The 25617-nt window shown below is 44.5% G+C and overlaps 1 long non-coding RNA gene across 3 annotated transcripts; it reads right to left on the bottom strand.

Moving 5' to 3' along the window:
- Nucleotides 1-4113: 4113 nt before the first annotated feature.
- On the bottom strand, nt 4114-9291 carry LOC138064220 (uncharacterized). 3 transcript variants are annotated; one of them, XR_011137497.1, is made up of 4 exons: nt 7120-9291; nt 6490-6575; nt 6250-6351; nt 4114-5723 (listed from the first exon to the last, which is right to left on the bottom strand). It is a non-coding gene; the product is annotated as an uncharacterized lncRNA (long non-coding RNA). The 3 variants fall into 3 exon arrangements; XR_011137498.1 differs by having other exon boundaries at nt 4114-6351; nt 7120-7220; nt 9069-9291; XR_011137496.1 differs by having other exon boundaries at nt 4114-6351.
- Nucleotides 9292-25617: the final 16326 nt, after the last annotated feature.

Below are 25617 nucleotides of genomic sequence, written 5' to 3'. Positions count from 1 at the left end.
CACAAATGTAATGCAGTAATTAAAGCCATTTTATCATCTGCAGACAAAATACCTGTCTCCAGAAGCTAGAGAGTCATGTCCTATCTTTTAGAGCCTTTGTGATACAGCAAATTTAATGTTTGCTAGTTAGCTATTCCTGTATAAAAATAAAGAACAGTAAAACACTAGGAAGAAGGGCTGAGATGCATTTTAAAAGAAAGGATAGATTCTTATAAAATGCCTGCAGAAAAAACAAATTAGAGAGGAATCCCCTTCTCTGAGTTTTCCCTTACAGTGTTGATGAGGCCTTTAGAATCATGTCTCCAAGAACTGATCTGAGCTCTTTTAAAACTGTTCCAACTTTGTGCAAACATGCATGGTTTCTCTCATTAACTCATGAGATTTCCTTTCTTAAGAACTGCTCCCTTGTTACAGGAACTTGCCTTTTTTTTCATTAAGAGAGAAAAGGAAGAGAGAAAGAGAGGAAGGGAGGGAGGGAGGAAAGATCCTCACGGCTGCACAGAGCCCAACGTGATTTTGATTAACGTTAGGAGTTAGGCAGGTCAGCTACATCCGCATGTATGTCTGTGATTACAAAGCAGGTCTCCTCTAGCATCACCCGCCAGCCCGTACAGAAAGGACAGAAAATTTGCACGCGCACGTGTGTGTGTGTGTGTGTGTGTGCGTGTGCGTGCGTGTGTGTGTGGTGTAGTTCAAGCAGAGAAATGCGAGATAACTTATCAGATATCTCACAGCTTGAGGCATGAGTTAACCTGAGACGCCTTTGCCGTTAGCTGACCCAGCTCATGTGGTCTGGGCATCTGAACCTGGCCTGCGCATGTCCGAAACCAGTCGCAGGTTTAATCCTTTTGCTGCCAGGCACCCTGGGGCACGCACAGCGGGTGCGCGACCACCGACCAGCACGGCACAGTGCAGCGCAGCACGGCACAGCGCGCACATTGTGGGCACACGCTGCATGAGCCCACGCGTGTGTGCGGGGCCACCCACCCAGTGTGGCCGGCCTCGTCACCACCACCACAGGGCCTTGCGGGGCTGCCGGCACCAGCGTCACCTCGAGGAGCGGCAGGGTGGCAGCGGTGGCCACAGGCGCCGCGCTGGAGAGGACCCACCACCAGCACACGCTACGGTCTGCAGAGGGGGCAGCACAGGACTAGCAGAGGCCCCAGGCACGCAGCGAGGCTCGACTCAACGGCTGGCAAAGGTGGTGCTACGTGCAAGTTGGCAAACTGCCCCTGGAGCAGCCAGGCAGCCCGACTGAGGGCTACAGAAAGGCTGGGAGCTCAACGGAGCCGTGGTCGGACGCTGACATGGCCAGCGAGTGGCTGGCAAGGTCCGCAGAGACTGATCCCTCCCCTGAAAGTTTGATTCAGTTACCTGTAAAGAGGACATTAACACTATTTATAGCTATGCACTAGACCATGAGGATATTTATTTATAAGCAGCCCGTGTTATTTTAACCCTTGCCTCCTGGAGTCAGTTCCTCTCCTCAGTGCTGGCGCCGTAGCGTTGATGCCAATGCGAAAGCAGACGACATTCTTCCCAAAACAGGCTCTGGAGCCCGTGAATCCTCATGTAGATGTCCAAGAAAAGCTTTAACACAAGTTTCCTGATCCATTTGCTCCTCTGGCTCAGCGCCACTGGTGTCCACCTCAGCAGCTCCTGGTCCCCCCAGCCCTCTCCCTTCACCACTCCCTCTCCCACGCTCAGTGCAATGGCAGATGTACTTGTTTCTGAGGAAAGTCACCTTTTTCAGAAAGATGTTTAAGGTCACATAAAGAAACTGTAAAAAGCGGTTCCTGAGAGCAGCGCTTTCCCACAGAAAGGCATCTGCAGCAGTCGGGGGAGGAAGGGAGAAGACTACTAAGTCCACCTGAAGCTGGGGAGGGTTCGCATAGACAAGATGGATTTATGCAGGAATTTGGCCTTCTAGGGACAGAGTGACAGGAACTTTCTAAATCATTTGCTCACAATGCCAGTTTCTCTCTCATCTCACAGAAGCCAGTGGGACAGGTTCACAAAAGTGAAAACGACTCTCAACTGTCATCCCTCAGAGAGCTGAACTTCAGTGTAGTCCTTATTGCTGGGATGAAGACCTCACCTCACACAAAATCTTATGGAAAAGTATGCTGGAAGCATTTGGTAGTGACAAAATGCAGGAGTACCTTTCTGGCAACCAGGGATCTGTTCATACCTTTTTTTCAATGAGCCCCACAATTTCTGTAGGCTTTTCTCCTCTAACCTCATCACCACACCAGCAAATGGCTCCCCATGCAGAGTATCATCTTTGCCCACAAAGTGCTGAGCCAAGGTGGGGAAATCCCAGGAGCTCTTGTGGGCCTTGGGAAAAGACGCAGCAACTCGCAGGGACACCAGGATCTACCAGCCCTGAAGGAGTGAATTTTACATTTTCAACAGTTGTGATGATTGGTTAACTAATCACTGTGATGCAGATATACTGGATTTTGACCTTACTGTTGTTAGTCCTTTTATACTATTTTTTCTGTGTCAGCTTGTTCAAAATGCAATAATAAATACAAGTTTCCTGAGCTAGTTCTTTAAATAACTTTTCCCAGTTGTGTCTGTTCTCTCTACTATCGTTAGGTTTTTTGGCTATTCATATCTTGGCTGTTCTGGGAAAAAATGTTTAATGCAAGAGCATAGCTGTCTCCTGCTCCCTCAGCTGTTCTCTCCTCCTGACTTGCGGGAAGAAGCGCTGCAAGGTCTTTTTGAAGAAAACGTGCTTTGCCAGCAGTGACCAGAGTCAGGATCATTCAGCAGTGTTTCAAGGGCCTCGTTCTGCTGTCATCTAACAGGGACTCTCCTGCAGCTGAGGAAACGCAAATCTCAGCACTGAAGGATAGTTAAAGGAAAAGGGAAAGGTCAAAGTTACCTAGTTAAAGGAAAAGGGAAAGGTCAAAGGAAAAGAAATGGGGACTATATGCCTGTGCTAAGAAATACTGCAAAGTCTTCCTACTGACACCCTCTTTGCAGTGCTCAGATGCAACAGTGACTTCCTCCCTTGTGTCAGGAGGCAGGAAAAAAACAAATAAAGGATGGTGCTGTTGGTGCAGGCCTTCGACCTGCCCCTGAGAGGTTCCCTGGTGCAAGACCCTGCAGGCTGATGTGGTGTCTCAGCTTTCACCACTCCGACCAGGCGGCTGGCACAGACCTAGGTTCTGACTCCTTCATCCTTCGCTCTTCTCACCACTGGGACAGCCTGGAAGGTATGGATTTGTCTGAGATGTGTCCTTGCAGTTAAGTGTTCCCCTGGTACTTTTTCCCATTCATTCTGAAATGTCTTCCAACAGTGCTGACAAGCTGACGTTTCTGGAGGCATCGTATTTCAATAGCTCTAAGCTTAACAAATGAGTAAGGCATGAGCCATATGTTCAGAACAGATTTAGGTAAATTTGGGGAAAACCTGTCCCTCTGGGAATGTCCCTTTCCTTACCGTAACCACTACCATGTGCCTAAAGTTAGACTGAATTCCTCTGAGTCTTGAAGCTGACTGTATCCTTCAGGGTAACAGCTGCATCTTCAGGAAACACAGCTCAGGTGGTGAGGACTGTGCATAATGCACTGTTAGCTGTGCATGGCTGTTATTCCTGGTGCTTCACCAGGCTGTGTTGACTCCAGCTGTAATTCAGCTACAGGTTGCCTCAGCGGTGCCCTGTCTCTGGCTCTTGTCCTAACCTACATACCTCTCCACAGGCCAAGAGGTCCCTGCGCAGCAGCAGAGGTGACACAGGGAAGGATCTGCAGACCAGCTGGTGAGGCCAACCCATCTACCATGCATGAATTACCAGCATCTAGCTTCGCTGAGTCTGGGGTGGCAAAGGTGAGAAAAGTAAAACCCGGATCAAGATCATCAAGAATTTCTCAGACACATCACTGACAGCTACTGAGAATCAGCCAAAAACTTTGGACTGGTGATTTACTAACAACTGTCAAAAGCAACCTGATGAACCCTTTGAAGGATGAGAGGACCCCCGTCTCCATCTAGTTCAGTTTATATTGATTCCCCTTCATCATCTAGGGGAGCTGCAGTTGAGTTTGCTGGCATTCCAGCACGATGCTAGTTACATATTGTTCTCTGATGGAGAGAAGAAAGGAAATGGGTGAGTATTATGAGCTGGAGCATGCAAGTCTCAGTTTACATACCATCCTTTCTTGCTTGTTTATTCAGCTAAGTTAATTGGTGGTGGCAAATGCCTGATGATCAGGATGGTCAGGGGATGACGGCAGCCTGGGAATATTTAATAGACAATAGAGCTGACACCAATTAACTTATCTCCAAATCTTTGCTTGTGTACTAACTTCTAGAGGAAGACCAGAGAAGTAAAGTGAAATGGCAGATTAAGCCTTTAATACAAAATACTCAAAGCCGTGAAGTGGTGCCGGTGAAGTGAAAGTACATGCATGCGTAAAATATGCATGTTACCATGCATGTCCCTGTCAACCATTCTGCACGTAAGACTGCAGGCACCTGTGGATATGTCCATAGCATGATCCTTTGAGACGATGGGCCATGCTATTGGAATTTCTTTTGGAAAACAAAAGGAGGGGATATCCTTAAAGTATTTTAGTGTGGATTTATATTGTTCGTGATCAGGAGCGTTTGCAGCATTCCCCACGTTTTATGTATAAGTCCTGCTCATGATTTATCACCGTGCTTTACAAGCCCTACATCTTAAAGGTGCACAAGCTGTTTTTTCCTGGTTTGTGTTACTTAGCTACTGATTATGCTGGAGATTGAATTTATCTTAAAATCTATTCCAAGACATAACACAACATTTTGGGTTTTGTCGTTGTTGTTGTTTTCTCCACTAATATAGAAGCCATTGCTTACACGGTAATTCTGTCCAATTTTGACATCCACATTTCTGAAAAGATGCTGAAAACCTGAAGAGAGTGCAGATAAGACCTGTATAAATGATTCCAGGGTTGGAAAAAGAGAGGCTTCAGGAGTTTGATTTGCTTAGCTTAGCGAAGAAACATTTGATGAGACTCCTTTAAGCAGTGAGAACACTGAGTCCTAGAGGCCCTTTTGAGCTCGAGGAGAAAGTCACAGGCAAAACTAGTGGGTGGAAATTTAAGAAGAAAATTCAAGTAAGGAACAAGTTACCTTTTTTAAACAGTGGGGGTGGCAACTTTTGGACAACCTACCAAAGAAAGTGATAGCTTATGCAAATCAAGCAGATAGCTTTTCAGCAAGTTTAGTTTTGTCCAGGAAAGTTAGAAGAGCATGTGGATGGCACACAATGACCTGCAGTGTAGAACAGTCTAGAGGAAATGGCCTTTCCTTGCTTCAGCCTGTATGATTAAAAAGTGCTTATTCTGCAGGTGTGAAAATGAGTTCAGACCTACCACCCTGACATCTTCTTGTTCTCACTGCAAAGCCCTAGGAAAATTCACCCGGTAGCACCTCTGACGCACTGAAAATCATCAGGCTTTGCACCAGAAATGAAGGCAAATAATTTAGTAAAGGTCGAATACTAATCTCTGAATGCCACAGGCAGCCTTATGCCTGCTCATCTTATTATAAGAAATTAATAAAACCATTACCTCACCAAACCTACTCTGGACAGATGGTTATCTTGCTAAATAGATGACTTGACACTAGATCAGCTTCATGCTGAGGCAGGAGTCCAGAACACTTTTGATTTGTCTTCTGGAAGCCACTGCAACCACTTTGTCTCCCTTCTAGGAACAGTAGGTCTTTCCTATTCAGACACATAATGATGGAGGAGATTATCTAACAGAAGTTGGCCACTTGGCTCCTGAATAACATGGACGTTAGCTACTTCTGCAGCAAAAATCAGAAGTTACCACAGTGAATCACTGATTTAGGACCACCAAGAGGAGATGCTCTTTGTTTTTATAGTACTTTAGTAATCACAGGCAAATACAGTTGCAACTCTTTTCTGATACTGCTCCTTAGAATTATTATTTTAGCCTACATAATTCCTATCCAACTCCTGATTTTTTGGCAATGCAAAGCAGTAGCTAGGCCAGGAGTTAATGATTATGAGATAAGCATTTATCTCACTTGGTGCCATGTCGGCTTGTTCTACTTTCAAATATTATTTGCTCTTATGCATGCTGTTCTTCTGCCAAAGCTGAAGACAAATTACTATTCTTTTTCCAAGAGAGAAAGAACTGTGACTTGATTCCAATTAACAATGTGGATTTTAAGTATAATCTTTGTATTGCTCCCTTATTTTACGCCCATTTATCGCTTTTGCTTACTTGTCATTTGTTACTCTGTACCCTTCCAACTCTCTTCTCATATCTGAAGATATACTTGCTGTAGAGATGTCTTGAGAAAAAAGTGCATTTTCAGGCTCTTGTCTGAAAAGACAGGGGTCCCAGAGGTTATATTGATTTTCTAGCATACTTGTGCACATTCAAGAACTGTCCCACTTAAAACATTCACTAAGTAGCTTTCTCGTGCACTGTGCCCGGCATTCCCTTTGAGTTTGTCCTTACCTTTCATTTTTTGTTCTGCATGATGGAGCCTCAGGTTACTGTCAGGCAGCCAGAGCTGTTTACTGCTTCCTGAGTGCTGCTATTTGCTGTGCAATTGAAGATGGCAAGAGTGTGAAGGACCAAAAAAGAACAACAGCCTGTGTTCATTTTATTATTTTTCTAGGGATGGTTTCTTGATCTCTTTGCTTCCCACTGTAAGTGGATTGATTCAGAGATCAAAATGGAAGGTATTTTCCTCCATGAAACATATTCCAGTTTACAAGAATTTTTCTCTCTGAAAAATTTGGCCACAGAGATATTGCCACTGTCATATATAAGGCACATATGAGAAGAAGCAATGAGCAGACAGCTATATCCCACCTGTGTTTATTATTTGATATCTAACTGAAAACTGGAATATGAGTAAAACGCAAATGTTGAAACAACTGAATTACTCAATCCTTTAATATACTGAATATTCAGTAAGAAACGTAAAACATACCCTCACTCTATGAAAATATTAACCAGTACATTCAAGAAGAAAAATAAGCTGAGCTGAGCATCTTAATTTCTGGCTTTGCCAGCCACTGCCTTCCAGACCCAAGGTCTGCCTCTGTGTGGTTCCATGAAGAGAGGGATATTACTCCATACCTTTTATTTTTGTGTTCCTTCTTTGATCTACTGTTAGTATGATTTTAATTCCTGGGTTCCAGGCTGCTCTTGTTTTTTCCACTGATCCAATGAAGAGATTTCTAAAATTAGAAGACACATTTCTTTATAAGTAATAATAACCTTTGGTTGATTAGTTCTCCATTTTAACATATTTTACAGACATTAACTGATTAATCTAACTGGTACTCCTGTGAATCTCATTTTTTATTTGTCCCTCAGTACTTAGCATTTTCTGCAGACTAAACTGAACGGTAGTTAATGCTTTCAGTTTTTTAATAGGAAATGATTGTCATCCAGACTGATTCACCCTACCAGCCCCAAACAAATATTGGCTACAAATTTTGTCATGTGTTTGCTCTTCAGTCGTGAGATAACATGAGACGAAAGGTAAGTCTGCTAGTGACTTACTTCATCATGCATTTATCAAACTGCAGTACCTACGAATACATACAAAGCTACAGATTTAAGTTAACTGGTTTGATTCATAAAAAGGCGTTCTTTGAAAAATTAAGTAGCTGTTTAACTTCTCACATGAATCTATGAATCCATGTTTATCTCTTTCCAAAACTGGACTATAAATAGGATGTGATCTGAGTTTTGTAGCAAGAAGGATTCAGAATGAAAAATAAGTAGTAACATTTCTAGCAATGAATGCCAAATGTTCAGAAACCGCAGCAGATAAGACCATTTTACCAAGAAAGGTTATCTGCTAAATGATAAGCCCTAAAAATCATTTTTTCCTTTTCTAATTTTCTCTGGAAAAATAGCAATAGGGCCAAGGAAATAATCTAAAGTTCATTGCACATTTGATATAAAATCTGCTTTAGCCTGTTTTCTGCCTTGAGGTGTATAATCAGGACTAAAAAATACACCATAAAATCTCAGCAAGAATATCAGAAATGATCACATCTCACTGCTATTTATATCTGCTTTTTCAGTTCCTCTTGTTCATATTGCTGTAGTGATGTCTAAAATAGGAAAATCAGTTGGATAGAAATGTTACAGCTTATTCCCACTCCTTAGGAATGAATAAAACCTTCTGAGCAGTCAGAATCCTGCCAGCAGTACCTGGAGTCATGCAAGTGTACGCTGCCCTCCTTATTTATAAATAAACTTTGGGATGAGTCAAGATATTGAAGGCTTCCTTAAATCCCAGCAAAGGCATAGCTCTGAGGGTGGCAAAAGGAAAAATTGCCTGTGATGACAAAGTACATTTCACAAATCTTGGGTAATGCCTTCAGCACAGAGCATGTCTGTGTCTGCGCACCTAGGCACTCCTCTCTCAGCAGCAGTGCATGAGCACATTGTGGATGCATACTTTGCAGTGATGTCTATTAACTGCTAGTCTGCAAAAAAAAAGTTTGAACTAAGAGAGCAGGATCCAACCCACCTAACCTACTGGCCCGTCCTATTCCAGATGCCTGACAAGACAGGCGTCTGAAAGTGAATACCCGTGCTCTGTAGAGCAAGCAGAATAAGGCTTTTGCAGGCCCCCAGATGCATCCTGCCTGCGTAAGTGTACGCCACTACCTCTGCCCACATCATGGATGGAGCACATAGACACTTTAGCAAGACTGCTTCACTAGGGGCCTAAAACTTAAGTGCAAGTTAGGTGCCAAAGTCAGACACCTAGGTTAGGTCAGCAGGAACTGAGCCCAAGAAATTAGTGATCGATTATGTCCATCCTTCCAAGTGAGTGCAGTTCACCAAGGCCTGTCAAACTCATCAGCTGCCTCTGTGCTAGGCAGCTGTGGCAGCACACCTTGCTTACAAACACTGAGCTCACTGGATTTTCCAAACACGGCTGAATGCAGAAGAGCACAGCCCCTTCACGTGAGGGCCAGCTTCTCTAAAGGCACCAGGGAGCTTTCAGGGGTTCAGGGCCCATTAAAGATTGTCTGCCAAGGACTAAAGGAGCAGGGAGTCACCTCAAATATGTTAATTCCAGCCATCTAAGCCTTGTAGGAGGGCGTATTCATGTACCAGTGACAATATACCAAAGGCACGCACAGTATCATGTTCCGTTTCAAACTGGCTCTAACGTTTCTCCAATACATATACAGGCTAAGGAGCTTTCTAGGTAGACGCTGTTGCCATTCTTCTTTTTTAAAATGTGTCTTGTAATGTCATTTGATCCTTGCAGTTCCTGTAGGGGCAACCGACGCTGCTCCAGGCAGAAGGCTCTGCTACGTCTGCCAGTGACTCAAAAGCTGGCACAGCCGCGACAGCCAGTGACGTCACCCATCCACCGGGAGGTAGCAGGATGCCAGCTGGTGGAGTTCGGCATTTTCTCTCTGAAAGCTCACCATTTCTGTGCAGCGCTTCTCTGCAATAGCTGCAGCCCTAGAGAGGAGAAGGGCGACAGTGCTGAGAGCACAGGACAAAGCGTGTGTCAATCATGGCTGCATTTCAGGCAGCCCTGAATCACTGTGGGACTCAGCTCTGAGCGCAGCATCGCTTCCACATGCCTGAAGCTGCGCAGGATGCACAGGAGGACATAGGAGTTTGGCTCACACTGTTAGTGGGGCCATCTGTTAATAGACCTCCTACTTTCATGAAATGTGCAGGAACCTCCCCCTTGACCTCTCGCAAATTTGATTTAAACTGACAAACTAGTTCAGAAGTCACCAGAGTGACAGACAGAGGCTGAGACTGCGTAAGCTCCGTCTCCCCAGGAAAGCAGGGTAAACAATGGGGGAGTGAGACAAAGCAAGTGGGGGGACTAAGGCTTTCCCAGGACATTATAGATCAAATACTTGTTAAGAGTCTAGCGACAAGCCAGCTAAGCAACATGGGTGAACATTAGTCATCTGGCAGTAAATGGATTCTGACTTCTATAATGCAGAAAAAAGGTGATCAAGAAGCCCCGAAAATCTAAAATGAGCTCTAAAAAAATCACATCTGAAAACAACGCAGACAAAAAATGGAGAAAACAATACCAGGCTACAAGGAAGAAAAAAAAAAAAGGTACACCTATTTCTGCTTCTAAAATAGACCTGGGCTGCTTCTGAAGTTTCTTGCCATTTCTTAGACTCAGAAATGAACTGAAGGAAAAATATGCAAACTCGGAAAGAACATACATTTTTTAAAATGTTTGTCTGTTTTCTGGAACATGAGAGAACCGAATAGCTCAGTACTGTGTGTTAACCAAAAAAGGAAATGGCAAATGAACCAAAGGTATTTTTGGTGGGAACTAAACAAGTAAACGACAATAACAGCAAAGACCTGTAATACTGAAAATAGTTTATTGTGTTTTACCTTTCCACCTCAGTCATGAAAGCAGTTCTGTCTTCTAACTGTTTCGTTAGTTCTACCTGCCGTGAAGTAGGTGATAGATCAAACTGTAACCATCCATCATACCATCATCTGGGAAGGATTATTAACACTGTACTCTGCAGAAAAACAAAGGTGAAAGAAATACTGAAAAGCAGTGCTTAGGTTTACAAAATAAGCATAATTATTTTGTACACTCCTTCTCAGCACTCAGATACTTTCCTTTCAAGCTGAATAGCTTCCCTAAGCACTGTGCAAGCCGTAATCCTGCTTGTCTACTGGCTTAGCAAGAAAGCCTCTCCCCTCTGCCCTTCCTTTCCTGCGCTCATTCCCGTATGTGGCTAAAGTTGCCAGGAATGGCTTATAGTTAATACAGAACATCATGAACTTCTTTTTCCGTGTAGCATGGAGTGGAGACATGTTTCCCCCGGCCAGCTCGCAGCTTCATTTCACAAGCAATTTTGGGTTTGAAACTCTATTACTGACGCAGAAGAAATGTCATGCTTCTATCCCACTCCGGCACTGGTTCTGAGACAGCTCTTTTCGGTACCAACATCCTCTGCTTAACACATCCTCCCACCTTCTTCTGTTTCTCTTCCAGACAATATGAAAATCTGCAATCAAAATTGTGCAAAGTCCCAAGAGTGCAGTGGTTCACCTTGGCATAGGGACCCTACTCTGTGCACAGATAATACACTCTGCATTAGGAGTCTGAATATGTCTTTCAGGAAAACGTTTCAGCATTAATTTTCTTTTTCTTTTCTTTCTTTAGAAGAAATCATCTGTTTTAGAGGTACCATCCCCCGAGGTTTTCTTCAGACTCCTCATTTCTATGTCTGGTGTGCATCGTTACTTGAGGTAATGAGATTAAAATCTGTTCAGTTTTTGAGGCAATACCACATCTGACTTCTCTGAAAAGAGAAGACTCAAAGTTTGACATCTTCCAGGGATTAGGCCAACTGCTAACTGCAGCAGTACCGTGGGGGGAAAAACGAGCAGAGACAAGGTACTAAAAACATAAATAAAAAAAATAACTAACTAAAAGAGAGGCAATAGAGGAGAGGACTTGTGCTTAGTGATGTGACAAATACGTGTGCGAGGTGAACACGGGTAGCGGTGTGAAACGAACCTAGGCCAGATGGGGACACCCAGCCAGTTAAGTAGACTAGCACTTTTCTAAAGAAAGTGGAAGAAACCAGCAAGGCAGTGATATACAGGCTGGAGCTAAGACATGGGGATTTGTTAGGACTGGCACTGGTCCTAGCCATCTGGCTTGTGTAACCCAAGTCTGCTGTGGCTGGGCAACTAGATCTGGGTTGTTTTCAAGCTAAGCATCCAAAAATCATTTTTCAGAAGCAGTTGGGGATCTCCAGGGCTTTTTCTAAGAGGCTGAAGCTCATGCAAGTCGGAGCCCTAGCTGGTCATGAAGTCCAAGCTGAACGTATTTAAGTAAAAGCTTCAAGTTATCTGCATGCAGGGCCTATATCCCATTGCCCCTGTTTAAGCAGAAGGCAGTTCCCTGTCCTCCCAGCCAAAGGTGAAGAAGAGAGAGGGTCATCAACCCAGCAGATGGGAAGGAAGTGGTTTGGATGTGGGAGAGCTGGGATTCGAGCAGGCCAAGAGAGTATGCGCACAACAGGCTGTAGAAAGAGTACTCAAAGTGGAAGAGCTGGGAAACTAAGGGAAGGAAACTGTACAGTTGTCACGGTGTGCAGATAACACAGGCCAGAGAGAAGTAAGACCGAATATCAGAAGCAGTACCTGTCCTCTCTTCCCTGCCCACTGATATACTGCTTCTCAGACCTCAGCCGGGGATGGAGCCCAGGCTGGGAAGTCAGTAGAGATTGCTCCTCCCCAACTGGAGAGGATTTCCAAACCTAGACAAGGCAAGGGAGCAGATGGCTGAAGTGCCTGCCAAGACGAGCAGCAGCCGGGAGGCTCCCCAGAGAGGAAGCCATAGCAGTGGGGAGCTCCAGTGGGTTTTAATAGGGTGTCCAGGGACTAGCTGTAATTTCATAAATGGTCTGGAAAAAGTGACTCACCACTGCTCTGTAGCACCCTAAACTAGGCTCTTCTCATTTCAGTTCCATTGCTTTCAATATTACAAGTGTTTCCACATGATATCAGATCTTTACAAATGCATGAGAGAAAGAGAAAGGGCTGAGCCAACTTCTCACCCACCAGACATCAGATTTCCAGCAAAACTTTTCTATTTCCAAAATTGTTCTCCAGTGTGCTTCAAATTACCTTTAGTGACCAGAGCTGATCACTAGTGCCTCAAGAACCAGCAACACTCATATGATGGACAGGTGATTCATTAAACATGCGTATGTAAATGTAAGCACACTTCCATATTAACCATCATGCTTCTCCTGCCAACATCCAGTTCCTTTCTCAGCACCAATCATCTGGGAAATATGAAAAATGAATCCCTTTCATTTCATGCTTTACGTTGATAACGGGTTCAGGCTGATCAGCTTTAACATATTGGGATTACGGTGCTGGTTATCATAGCCTTTGGGTTTTTCATACCTCCCTGTCAAGATTATCCTTTTTCCCTTTCCTGATTACTTTATATCAATCTACACCTTAACTGCCTAATATTTTTTGTTTCTAAAGAAGGACCTGGAGTTACTGCATCTTCACTTGGTGTTTACTCTTTTCTTTGGTGTTTCCTCCAAATCAACATACTGACGCCCTTCTGCCATTGTCCCACTAGAAGAATTCACATTTCAACGGTTTCTATTACAGTTTAAGGAAGAACTTGCGATAACTGTGTGGTGCTTACAGGCAAAACTGGAAGAATTATTATTTGATATATATTTTTATATAAATGTATCTTCTATCCTATCTCATCTCATATGTATGTAAGTTTAAACAAGGCCAAGTCACTATTTAGCTGCCCACAGCATGCCTGCTTAAAACATAAGCACTAGGTCAGGTTCTTAGCTGATCTAAATGATTATCATTCTGGTGTCTTCCACTTTTTCTTGGAAAGGAAAGGTCTGCCCATTCCAGAAGCCTCATACTAGTTTCCCCTTTGATGCCCATTCCATAGGGGTTCCTATCCCTTCCCACCTAAAACATCTGTTGTGTCTACAGGCTGAAGGTATTGTTTCAAGACAAGACGGAATTAAAGGAGGCGTGATAGCTGCCTGCAAGCGTGTAATTAATATAAACACTAACAAGAAGGACTTGTGGTTTGCTGCATATTATTAGCATTAACAACAAAGACAAACTTAAGTGAAGGACAACCTTTTCTGAATAACTGAGTATCTGGTGGAATCTGAGTTCGATATATTTAGTCTAGGAGAATATGTATGGTTTTAAAGGTGAGCTTGATTACCTATGGAACAATTTATCAAAGATCACTGTAGGTTCTTTATTGCTTGAGGTCTTTAAAACAAGACTGGAAAGTCTTCTCAAAGTCATGCTCTATCCAAGCATAACTGCTTCATACAAAAGGCAATTCATAGAAATCTACATTGGATATCTGTGAGAAGTGTGACCTGAAAGTCAGTGATGGTCCCATCTAGGTTCATGTCAGTGAATCTATCAGGTGAAAGGTCCCAAACCGGATTCAGTGCAATTAAAGATTTACACCAGCAGACCCTCTGGCCCGGGAGAGTGAGTGCAATAGGTCCAAACCCAAGACACAGTTAAGGTCTGTGGAAAGGTTCTCTTTGACATCAGAGTTTTGGATGAGGTCCTTAGAGGGTGGGAAAAGTGCAGTTAGTATGCAGTGACCAGGCTTATCACTTCCAGCAAGTATTAGGTGACACTGCCCTCAGACGGTCAAGACAGAGTAGGTAAACTCTTCCTAATTCTTAAAACAAACTTTAAGGCAGGTCTTAACAACTAGCTAAATACATTTCAAGCACTGTCAATAAATTCATAATTTCTCCATCACACTGGACTATTGAGGAAAATGGTTATTTCTTTCACCAAAGCGTCCAGTAACTTGGAGTACAAAGACTCCAGGTTATGAAACCTGTGGACTTACAACATGGGTCAAGGTAGGGAGTTAGAGAGACAGGCAGCCCTAACACTCTTCCAGCTTCTTTCTCTTTTTACTAAATTCAGACTAGCAGGGAGAACAATATGCACTACAGAATCAGACCTTCAACTGAAAAGCAGGAACAGAAAGGAAATTAAAAGGAAAAATACTCCTCCACATAAAACCTTTGTACCATAGCTAAATTTGTCTAGAAAGTTAACATTAGAGAAATTAAATGGGCACTATGAAGTCCTCCATTAGTTGGGAGAATATTATATTAACATCAGATATAAAATACAATTAGATTTTTATAGCATCTTTTATGCTAAAGGTATCAAAGTGCTCTGCACAGTTTGATATTGGGAGTGCAGTAATGGGTTATCACCAGAGCTCAGAGAGATCGAGGGGTGCCAGGCAAGCAGCCCGGGGCCCTTGGCGAAAACAGACAGGGCTGCAGGAGCACATCTAGGCTCCTTCTGTGGATATTGATATTTACAGGGTTTTCTGCAGAATCTGTGCTTTTTTTGTCATCCCAGAGATGGGGAAGTGGCCTGTCAGACCCAGCACAGGGCTATCTTCAGGGTCATCCTCGGCAGCAGCCGGCTCAGAGCCCAGTACCAGCAGGTTTGGGGGGGTGCTGGCACCGACGCTCCCTGACAGCGAGGGCAGCGCGGCCACCGCCAGCAGCTCGGCTGGCAGCCCTCCTAGCGGGAAGGCAGCACTTTCTCCTGCGCGGTTATATTTGACCCCAAGGATGAACCTGGGGAATTGCGCTGGGGAATCGATTTCCAGTTCTGAACAGGCAGATTCTCACTTTCTGTGAGGTTTTGTGCTCCTCTCAGACGTGTGCTGTCAGCTGCCACTGGCGAGGCAGCGGGCCTCTCCCTTAAGGAGGCCGCACCACCTGCCTCCGGGCACACGGTTCCCTGCTGAGCTAGGGGCAGAGGGGCTCCCGTGGCGCCACCGTCCCCCTGCCGCCCTCGCGCTACAGGCTGCCTGCGCACCCCTGCTCCTGCTCCTCTCCGTGGGGATCAGCGGCCGGCACGGGGCCTGGGACACGGCATGGCCTGGGGGCCCTGGGGAGGACGGCAGGGACAGGCAGGGCTGCAGGTGCCGTCCAGGCGCCGACGAACCCTGATGCCCACGTTTGAACCAGACACAGCACGTGCCCCAAGGGGAGGACCGGGCTGCCTGTTTTCGGTGTGTGCTGCAGGAGGGGGTGAATCGCGCCCAGAGCGCCTGTTCGCCTCCTCCGGCTGCGCATGAGCCCCGGTGAGCAGCTCACATGCAGGCATCTGCACCAGGGAGGTCACAGTTTGGGAAACTGCAGGCAACTGTGACATTGCCAACTCCCTCGGCTCTATTTAGAAGAACCCGAATTAGGGAGAAAAGTGATATCCCATAAAATGGGGGCCAGAAACTCCTCTACACAGGTGGACATTCAAAGGGACTCTCCTGAAGCCCTGGATGTTTAATCTGGAGTTGTTGAGGTCAGAAACAAGCTCAGAGCACCCACACTGCGCTGCAGTGAGAAACTGCCGTCTTCCTTTCCTTACCGGTGAAGTGGCCCATTGTCCCTTACTATCTTCTTGCTTGTCCAGTGTAAACCACAAAGACATTTCAGTCCAATCGACTAAATTTCCACGGAAGGTTTTAATATAAGACCAAAGGCGAACCAAGTCCTGAAATCCTCTTCGTATATCTTCTGAGAAGGCTAGTAAATAAAATCACATCTCCTGGCTAAGCAGATAAACGCTGGTTGCTGTTTGAAAACAAGGCTGATGGCAGGCAAAACGTGCCCCTTTCAAATGCTCTCTATAAGGTCATTCCTGTAATCAAAAGAAAATTAATCCTTTTACTCTAGATAACGGACTTAGCTAGCCAGTGATTTTACTGCTTCACACAAAGGTTCTTTGAATTCAGAGATGAAAAGCGCCAGAGATTTTGAAATGCCTAAAGAGCATTGAGCAGAAGGTACTTGGAGGGGCAAACCTTTTTTTCTTAAAAAAAAAAAAAAAAGGGATGTAGCTTCTGAGGAAATAAGGATACTTTTCCATCTAGACTTAACGTTATCACTTGTTGTACCTGTTGTATGCTGGTCTCTCATTCAGAGACTGAGCCCGCCTAGCCACCAGCCACCGGACAAGCATTACGAAGGGGCGAACGCGAAGAGGTGCTGTGCAGGTGTAAGCTGGCCATTTGCATGGGACCTCCTTTTTGCTGGCGTGCTGCCTGTACTGCCTGTAGTGGGGCAGAACGGTGTAATTGAAGAAATTCTGTCTCAGACTACAAGAACCTCCAAACTCTCCCAGTAATTGCAGAGTTAGGCAGATGCCCACAAGCTTTTGCATAGGAGCTTTTCACTTAGTTTAACTGATCAAGAAATATACAGGACAAACTCAGCCTTCTCATTAAAAAGAAAAAATGACTGACTAAACCAAATAAGGGGCTCAGAGTAATTCCAACTCTGACTTCCTCTGCTACCTGTCACCTCCCTGAAATGAAAAATTCAAGTCTGAAGCACCTAAATGCAGATTTGAGGAAGAAATATATGTACCAATGTCTGCAAATGATAGTCTTGATAAATCCATTCTCCAGCATCTTTGTGAAACAGGGGTCTCTCTCACAGTAGGGTTCTGGCAATGAAATAATATATTGAATTCCAAAGCACTTGAAACCCTGGACAATTAAGAAAGCAATTGTCCCTGGCAGAAACTCAGTCCCTCTCCTTCAGGTTTGCTCAGGCAGCTCTCCCCCACTTTTCCCCACACGCGCATATTTATGTCACCACATCAACCATTACCATTTTGTTACTGTTTTGTTTCCTAAACCCAGCCCACAATGGCCAGGCTGCCGTGGGGCTGGGTAGGTGCTTACTACTGAGGGCTGAGCAGTTCGAAGGAAACAGCAGTGCCAGGGCTGAGGCTCTGAGGCACTAAGCACGGGTCTGTCCAGCAGACAGTGCTGTGATGACAGCTCCTGTAATCCTGCAGACCTGCAGCAGCTTGCTTACCCAAACCTGCTCCAGTATTATTGCAAGCAGTGTAACAACAGTGTCAAAATCCATCCAGAAGGCTGCACGAGGACCTAGGCAACTAGTCCTCATTAACCCGCATGTGACCGTGATCTTGTTGTTAGTTGTAGCAAAACTAGCTGGTTTATAATTGTCATTATCTGCTTTGTACCACTACAGCAAATTTTAACCCAGTTAAACAGCCGCTGAGTGATCTTCCCTGGCTTTGGGATAATCCTTGCGTGCCACCATGGCAAACTCCTGCCACACCCCAACAGTCTCTGGGTGCTGAAGAAATTCCTCTGAGCCTTGGAGCATCCTTGGGCTTTCCTAGGAACAGTTGTCCTCAGCAGACTGATTTCTTCAAGAAGAGAGTATCTCACCACAGTTTATGTAGTAAGAGGCTGGATTCATTCTTAGCAGCATATCTGCTAAGGCATGAAATGAAGGCCACTGCTCTACTGCTGCCTTGTTAGTCTCTGTACTGGAAAAAATCTGTGGTGCACCAAATTTGTCACCGCCTCCTCTGCAATGCCCTCCTGGAATGAAAGGCTGAATCAGGCAAAGTCCACCCAGTACGCAGTCCTGGGAGACACTTGCTACCATACACAGCATCTCTGCTGATTGTAGGAATTTCTCCTACCAGAGGGTAATGGAGAATATAATACACTACCCATGGCAGCTTGCTTTTTGTCCATGATAATGTGCCTCTAGACAGGTTTATCCTACCACCACAGCTGTGCACAGGGATTGCCCATGCCCCTGACACCAACTCTCTGCTCTACAGCAACTGCAGAGCTTTTCTCTTTTTTAAAAATTATCAGGAGGGTGGGAAAAAACAATAGGAACAACTACTAAAAGGAAGGCTATTTTGTTCTTTCATACATTTTGAGTTGTTTGTTATTCCATATTTCAGCACTTATAACCAGTGTCTATGGTACCCAATGGTTACTTCTGTCTTTGCTGTTTAGATGCCCCAGTCCCAATGCGTCCGCAGGAGCGGCACAGGCTCAGGCACCCATTCTGCACCAGAGCGCCTTCTGGTCACTCTACACCCAGCTAGGGCTGCCCTCTGTGCACCACAGGAATCACTGGCGGAACCATTGTTTTCAGCAAATTTCTTTCCATCGTAAATGCTTCACTCGGAATATTTTGTGGGAGAGTTTCTGCAGGTGGCCTTGGCTCTGTAAGGACAGGATCTTAAGGATGTCTTTGTCCCCACTACACCCACAGGCTGGCCCAGAGCACGGCAGGAGGGTAGGCTTTCACCAGGTGGCCTTGGGGTGGTGCCAGACACTGTCAGGAGCTCCCTGAGGTCAGCTGGGCATGGGGGGCTTGAAACATCAGAAAATCATGTCACAAAAATACTGAAATCTAAATTGCATGCTAACACTTAAGAGAGCGTTTGAAGAGAAATTTCTATAAAGCTTTCCCTATTGACAATATGTTGCTTTTCACTAGGTCCCCAGCCATCATTTTTAATATGACTATGAAATATAAAAGCAGATTGCAGTTGCTTCCTGCTCCATGGCTCCGATTCAGTGACGCTCATACAAACCCGGAGAGACACCACCAGCTTTAAAATGGCATTTTACCAGATTCATGATCATGAAGATCAAAGCAGAATCTGGCTTGTATAAATTGCTTCTTAAAAAAATATATTATCCCCGAAGCCAGCAGCCTATTTTGAACTACCGCCTGTGTTACAATGACTCCAGTGATTTTATTCCCAATCTAACCAAGACCAGGATCGGTGCCTGAGACTCCTCTCTTGCAAACTCATCCTACCCTATTCAGAAACCTATTATTCATTGTGTTAATATTTTTTCTTATCTTTTCTTACACTGATGAGAAATTAGAATGCTTTCTTTCTCTCCTATCTTTTTTTTTAAGTTAACAGGCTGCAATATGGTTTTGTATAGATAGAACACCCAATATATAGGCAGTAATTTATTCCGAAGCAAATGTTGAAATGTGGAAGGGTAGTGAAATTTATCATGGTTTAGCCTATAAATTAATTGCAGCTCTTTAATGTAACCTATGACAAAAATTGCTATTTATTGGACTCTGATCGAAGTGTGGTGCTACAGCCCACAGGCTGATCAACATGAAAGGAGGAACCTGAAAGGCAAGCAGCAGCAGTGGGGAAGGGATTGTGTTCTTTGGGATACCCACACATTTCTATGAATTCTTCCTCTACCCAATGTTAATTATGCTTTTTCTTTTCTTGTCTTTCCTTTTTTTTCACTCAAATAGCTGTCACGGTGATGTGGGATGGAAATTGTCTTACTTTTGGAAAAGGGGTCACCTGGAAATAAAAACCTATTTCCTGACACACGCTTCTTGAACAAGACCTTTAAAACAAACCTGCACTAGCAAGGTCTTCCCAGCTAGCAGGGGGTGGGTATTGAGTTTATGACCAAATCTAACAAAAAGCAGATGAATAAGCATTCCAGAAGAGAGCGAGGAAAAAAGAGAAAATGACAGGCGTTCCTTGGCTTGGCTAACACCAAATTGCCAAGTAGAGGAAGTGGTTGAATCACATTTGTGCTCATGAGATCCCTCCGGGTACTCCAAACTTGCTTTTGGACGGCTGTTCTTCTCTCCTGTGGTTCCTGCTTTAGAGCAATTTCCTAAATGTTTCTCCTGGGTACCACTGTCAGCAGTGGCAGCGGGGGCAGAGAGCAGCACATGGGCATGAACATTAACCACCACAGACAATGCCAATTCAGATCAGCCCCAGTTCACGTATCCCACATACCCCCGTTTGCAAGTCCTGCTTTGAAGTAAAACCTGTGCCACAAAGTTTAATCATCACCTTTTCACCACATTTATAATGAGGGCTGTTGTCAGAATAGCTGCTCTTCCTAAGGCTTTGCTGGGCCATCTGGTCCATTTACCTTCACTTGACAGAAGGACTAAGAGGGATGGGAGAGACATCTCTAAGCCATGATCTTTGCTCTCCTTCATCCTGCTACAGCTGGTAGCTGATCTTTGATCAAATCTTTTGCTCTTGCCAAATGCAGGAGACCCTGGCAAGGGCAAGGCAAGACATCTTGGCTGCTTGTGTAAGGAGGCTGCCAAACAGGGGCTAAATTTTTATGTACTTCCATAGCCAAGAAAGGTGAGTGGTGAAATCACCAAAATGGCGTGGTCTTCTACTCACATTCCTGGATTGCCCAGGAGGGCTTCTTCCACATGAAGGGTAGCCAAGAGCCTGCCTGTTATGGCATCCCAGGGTTCCCTACATCTCAAAGCCTAAAAAAAGCTGGCTGCCAGGCTACCCTTGGTTGAGCTTTAAGCTAGCACCTACCACTCTTGTAATTACCTTCTTTTAATGCTCTTGCTTCTTGAGTTCTTCTTCAAACTTGTCAGAAACTTGCCCCAGGTATCCACAATGTTATATGCCATGGCTTTGCAGCATTATTCTTGAGCTCACAGCAGTAATATGTGCCTTTCCTAACCTGAGCACCTTGCAGGAGATTTAAGCTTTTTTTAAAATGGAAGTAATTGAGGGGTTACTAAATTGCCATTTTAAATTTTTTAGGTGAGCTAATGGTTTTGCTGTGGATTTGCAGACAACACTGGAGCCATAGTACATGAGCAGACTGAGAGTACATCCTCAGCGGACATTTACCTAAGGTGGCCAAATCAGTTTCTGCAGTTTCCAAAGGGGCAATCCTATTTCAAACCCACAAGCTCTGAGTGCAGAGCAACTGCTCGTGGTCTATCTCTGCATTCAAGTACTGTGTCACCAGGCCTCACTGATCTGCAGCATGCAGCAGCACACTGATGGGCAATATAATATATATGAAAATGAAGGAGCAAAATATATGCAAGGCTTCAGTGGTGGTGCAGGGGGCTGGAAAATATCTTGTATAGTACATCATTTCACTGGAATTTCTCATTTTCAGGACGTTGGTTCTGACATTACTGGAGTCATAGTGTTTAACATCCCTATAGTGGCATTCCAACATTTAAAAAAAGAACATCTGTGGCTGCTAGCCAGGAAAGCATACCTCACTGCTTTTGACTGGGCTGACTCTTTTAGAACCGACATGTAGCTGTGTCAGGGACAAAGCTTCCAGCCTCTGAGCTGGCAAGTACCTGGTAAAAAAAAAGTACAATAAACAGGAGTCCCCTCCTTACACATGCACACTTAGCAATGCTGCTACAGATACCAAACACCCTGTTGAAGAATACTACGTATTACTGCTAAATTTTGTATCTATCCCCTCTGTTTGCATTTAATTACTGTGAAGGGATTTAAGATGTGCACGGGAAGGAAACATTTGTTTGTGAGAGATGAATCTATTGGTAGCTCCTTGGATTAACCTGTTAATTGAAAATTCACTCTTTTTATTTAAGGTCATTTCTGCCTGTGCTGTCTCTTTACAGTTCCTTATCTTGCCAGTATTAGTAGATGCGGCAGCATTGTGCTGAGGCTGGTGCTGTATATCTTTCAGATGGAATTAGGATTTGATATGGGGGAAGTTTTGAATGGACTCAAATGACACACTCATTCTGATTATACTATTTTCTCCATTGTAAATGGCCTCTCTTTGGAAAACCAGGCACCGTTATCCACTTTGGGAAGCACACCATTCCCCAGCCACTGCTTACACATTACAGTCCTATAACAAAGGCTTTAGAGCGTGCTGGGACAAGGCAGTGCAAAACTGAAAGGCAGAAATAGCTTTCTGAGGATTTCCATGGATGTGACTCCCTCTCCACTTGAAAGCTTCAGGAGATGGATGAGGAATTGCATGAGTGGGGGGATTAGCTCCACCAGTACACTGTTGGATTTGCCAAATACTGCATTTCACCTTCAAGTCCTTCAAGCGTGCTCCTGAGTGCTTACTTTGGACCTGCTGCTTGTGCATCAGCTGTTTATGAGCATATTTCACTAAGCCAGGGTTAATTCCTGCTCAGAAGACGTCCAGCAGACCTAGACAGTTAGTGCCAGCCTTCAAGAAAAGCTCACACTGTTGGTCTGAGGTGCAGATGCTCGGAGAAGTCCACTGTTGGCAGAGGCAGCATCACTGAGGCCTCTCCGCCACTTTTCTTCTCTCTGAACCTCAGAGTTGCCTTCACCTGAATAGAAACAACCTGTTCAAAAGGCAGAACAAGTTTAGCTTTTATCTGCCTTGTGCTGCCAGAAAACTGCTACTGAAGACAAAGCACAAGCCAGGACATGGTCTAGGAGTCTCCAGCTTGCTCCTAGGATCTCCTCTATGCTGGAGAAACCTTTTTCCCTGCAGTAACCCTATCAGAGAAGCTAAGGAGACTGGACTCCCACTGCTAGCACTGCACAATGCAGTGGGCAACCTGGGCTGTGAAAAGCTGTCAAGCTGTCATACTCCTATGCAGACCCACCCCAAAAACTTCCACAGCAAGGCATCCACATCCTTCCCAGCCTATACCAGCCAGCAGGTTCTTGTGCTATTGAAACCTTCATTTGCTGAATGAATTTAGCTTTTAAGCCACCTTCCTGAGCTGGATATGAAAATTCACCTGTGACATAAGCAGTTTTTAATTTTGTCACTATCTATAAAACTCACTTGAGCCCGATTAGGGACTCCTTCTCCTAAGCAAAATCCAGAAATCCCAGGAGGCCCACCCCACTCATACCACGACAACTACAGAAAGTTTTTCTTTCCACGTCTACTTTTTTGGAGTTCTGAAATAGAGAGAGCAGCTTTACCTGCCCAAAAACTAATGGAAAATCTATAGCTCTTGGAATAAAAATTGCCTTTATCCTAGACATGGACTGGAGAAACAGAGTAATGAGATGTGATAAATATTCAGATACTGAAATATCCAAAAGGTTAGGTTGTATCTTTTTTACACTTTACCCTGTTTAACAGAATGAAGACTTTGGCACAAAATATTTCTGTGTTTTGGCAGTAATGCTCTTCGTCCTAGTCAGTTTGGATTCACCTTCATCTGAGCTGGAGAAACCCAGGCAAGTATAATAGCCAGAGCACTGAGGACCAGAGGCATTTCATATGGCTGGGAATCAAGCATCTAAGTATTTTTTATCTGAGCATCGGTCTCCATGAAGAATTATGAGGTGCAGGTTATAAAGCACTGATCTATGTATGTATCGCCTACCTCACCCTCTTGCCTTCCTTCTCTTTCTTGCAGTGGAACTGAGGAGGATTTGGTGACTTCTTCCTTTCCCCAGCGAGCAGGAATGTACAAAAAGAGTAAAACGGCTGTGCAAATGCTATCACAGCATGGGATTTCCACAGAAGAAGTCAGGCCTTCAGTAAGGACAGCAGCTCAGCCAGTCTGGGATTTCAGTCTGCCGGGTAATGACAAGCTTCTCTGACTGCTGGCTAAGGTGAAGCCAAAAGACCTCCAACATTTTCTCAAAATGGCAGTGACAACTTTGAGAAATAAAAAAATGAAAAATTCAGCCATTCTGCCAGAGCAGATAGAGGCAGGACTCAACAGCACAAGCTGGGAGGAAATGACCCCTTGGGATGAATGAGGGTTGCTTGTGCCCCTGCACAGGGCTCTGCCGTGCCCAGAGGGAAGAAGAGACCACACTGGTGCCACCACACAGCCCAAGAGCCACAACAGGCTGCAGGAGGAAACCTCTGCAAACCACCTACTCCTTTTCATACACTGGAGCCCACCTGGGGCTTTCTTATCCCAAGGTCGCTATTGTGCCCATTATTGCCAAATAATGGGATGTGTGGGTCTGTACGGGAAAGGAGCTATGTGGACTTTTAGCCAATTAATTTCAGAATTGATTCCCTCTGTTGCCGGCATCCTCTACAGCCAGCAGGGCTCTTCTCTGCAATCCAATGCAATGCACACACCTTTGAAAAATGATGCTTTCAAGCCTGCCCTGTGGTGCAGTAAATTTGAAAGTGCTCTTAATAATAATAAGGATCAACATTGACTTTAATGGTCTTCAAACTCTTCGTGTAATTTCATTAGCTACCCAACACAGATGCAAGCACGGGTGATGTCATACTTTTTCCCTTGCCCTGAAACCTGAGTCAGGCGCCAGAGATAGAAACCAGTTTTATTGCCTGTAATCGGATTAAAGCTTCTGGCAGCTGGTGATCGATAGGTGATTGCTGGAGTAATCTAGAAATACAGAAGGTTCTTGTGAAGGTGCAGCATGGCTCAGATTGAGGCAAGGGTCTTGCAGACTGCATGCAGAGTTGAAAATGCCGTCAGATGCCTGTAAGCAACTAAATCAACACGAGTAGTTTGGTATTTAACAGCTTTCCTGTCAATACGACACCAGAACACAGTGCAGTTTCACAGCATCAAGCAAGCTATGTTTTCACGCTGTGGTGATTCCCAGAACTCCCCTTTCTGATGGAAGACCATTTACAGAGATGTACCATGTAGGTACTATACCACTATCACATGGGCAACTAAACGCTTATCTCCATGTGCAAGTTCTCTCCTGAGCCAAACTCCTGCTGCCTTCCTCTGCCTGGTACAGTGAGCACCACTGAAGGTCAGAATTTGTCAACACTTTACCACAGGTTGCTATTTTTCCCAAGAGCAGGAAATAACGGTGGTAACCTTGTGATTTCTGAGGATAAACAACAATGTAATGACTGCCACCCCACCTCCCAGACCTCAGACCCAGTGGACTGCAAAACAAAAACGAAAAACCAGAACAGCACCCAAAGAGAAATGACGAAGCTGGAGAAGTCCATGGCCATTGATTGCTTTAACAGGACTTTTTCAATAAGTTGATAAGATGCAATTACCTCATCATCTGAATATTGCAGCAGTAAAATCAATGCTACTTAAGGAGTCTGACAATCAATTAGCCACTCTCTCGATATTTGTGAAAGTCAAAGCAATTCTGTGTAAAACATTGATTCATGCAGAGATATCATTAAAGCACCACAATACTAGTCCTCTAATGGATATTGAGAAAATTAATTTATTCCAGCCATGGAATTCTGATAAAATCAGACCTCTGAATCTTCCTCTTTAGCTGGATAAAGTTTATTTTTCTAGACTAGAGTTCTTCAGCAATGTCATCAGTGCTGGTAAGTGGCATTCACAGAAGCCCCAGCACATACCTGCCTAGCAACACAGAATATAGACCAGCCCTCTGGATGGGCTCATTGTGTATTAACATAACACCATTATCCCGTTGATAATGCTAGACAATGTGATTTTGGTTTTAGTTCAGTACATCTGATTAATA

This window comes from Struthio camelus, chromosome W (genome assembly GCF_040807025.1).
Source record: "Struthio camelus isolate bStrCam1 chromosome W, bStrCam1.hap1, whole genome shotgun sequence".
NCBI classification, from domain to species: Eukaryota; Metazoa; Chordata; class Aves; order Struthioniformes; family Struthionidae; genus Struthio; species Struthio camelus.
The sequence above is the reverse complement of the archived record's forward strand: the minus strand, read 5'-3'. Positions and strand labels throughout refer to the sequence as shown.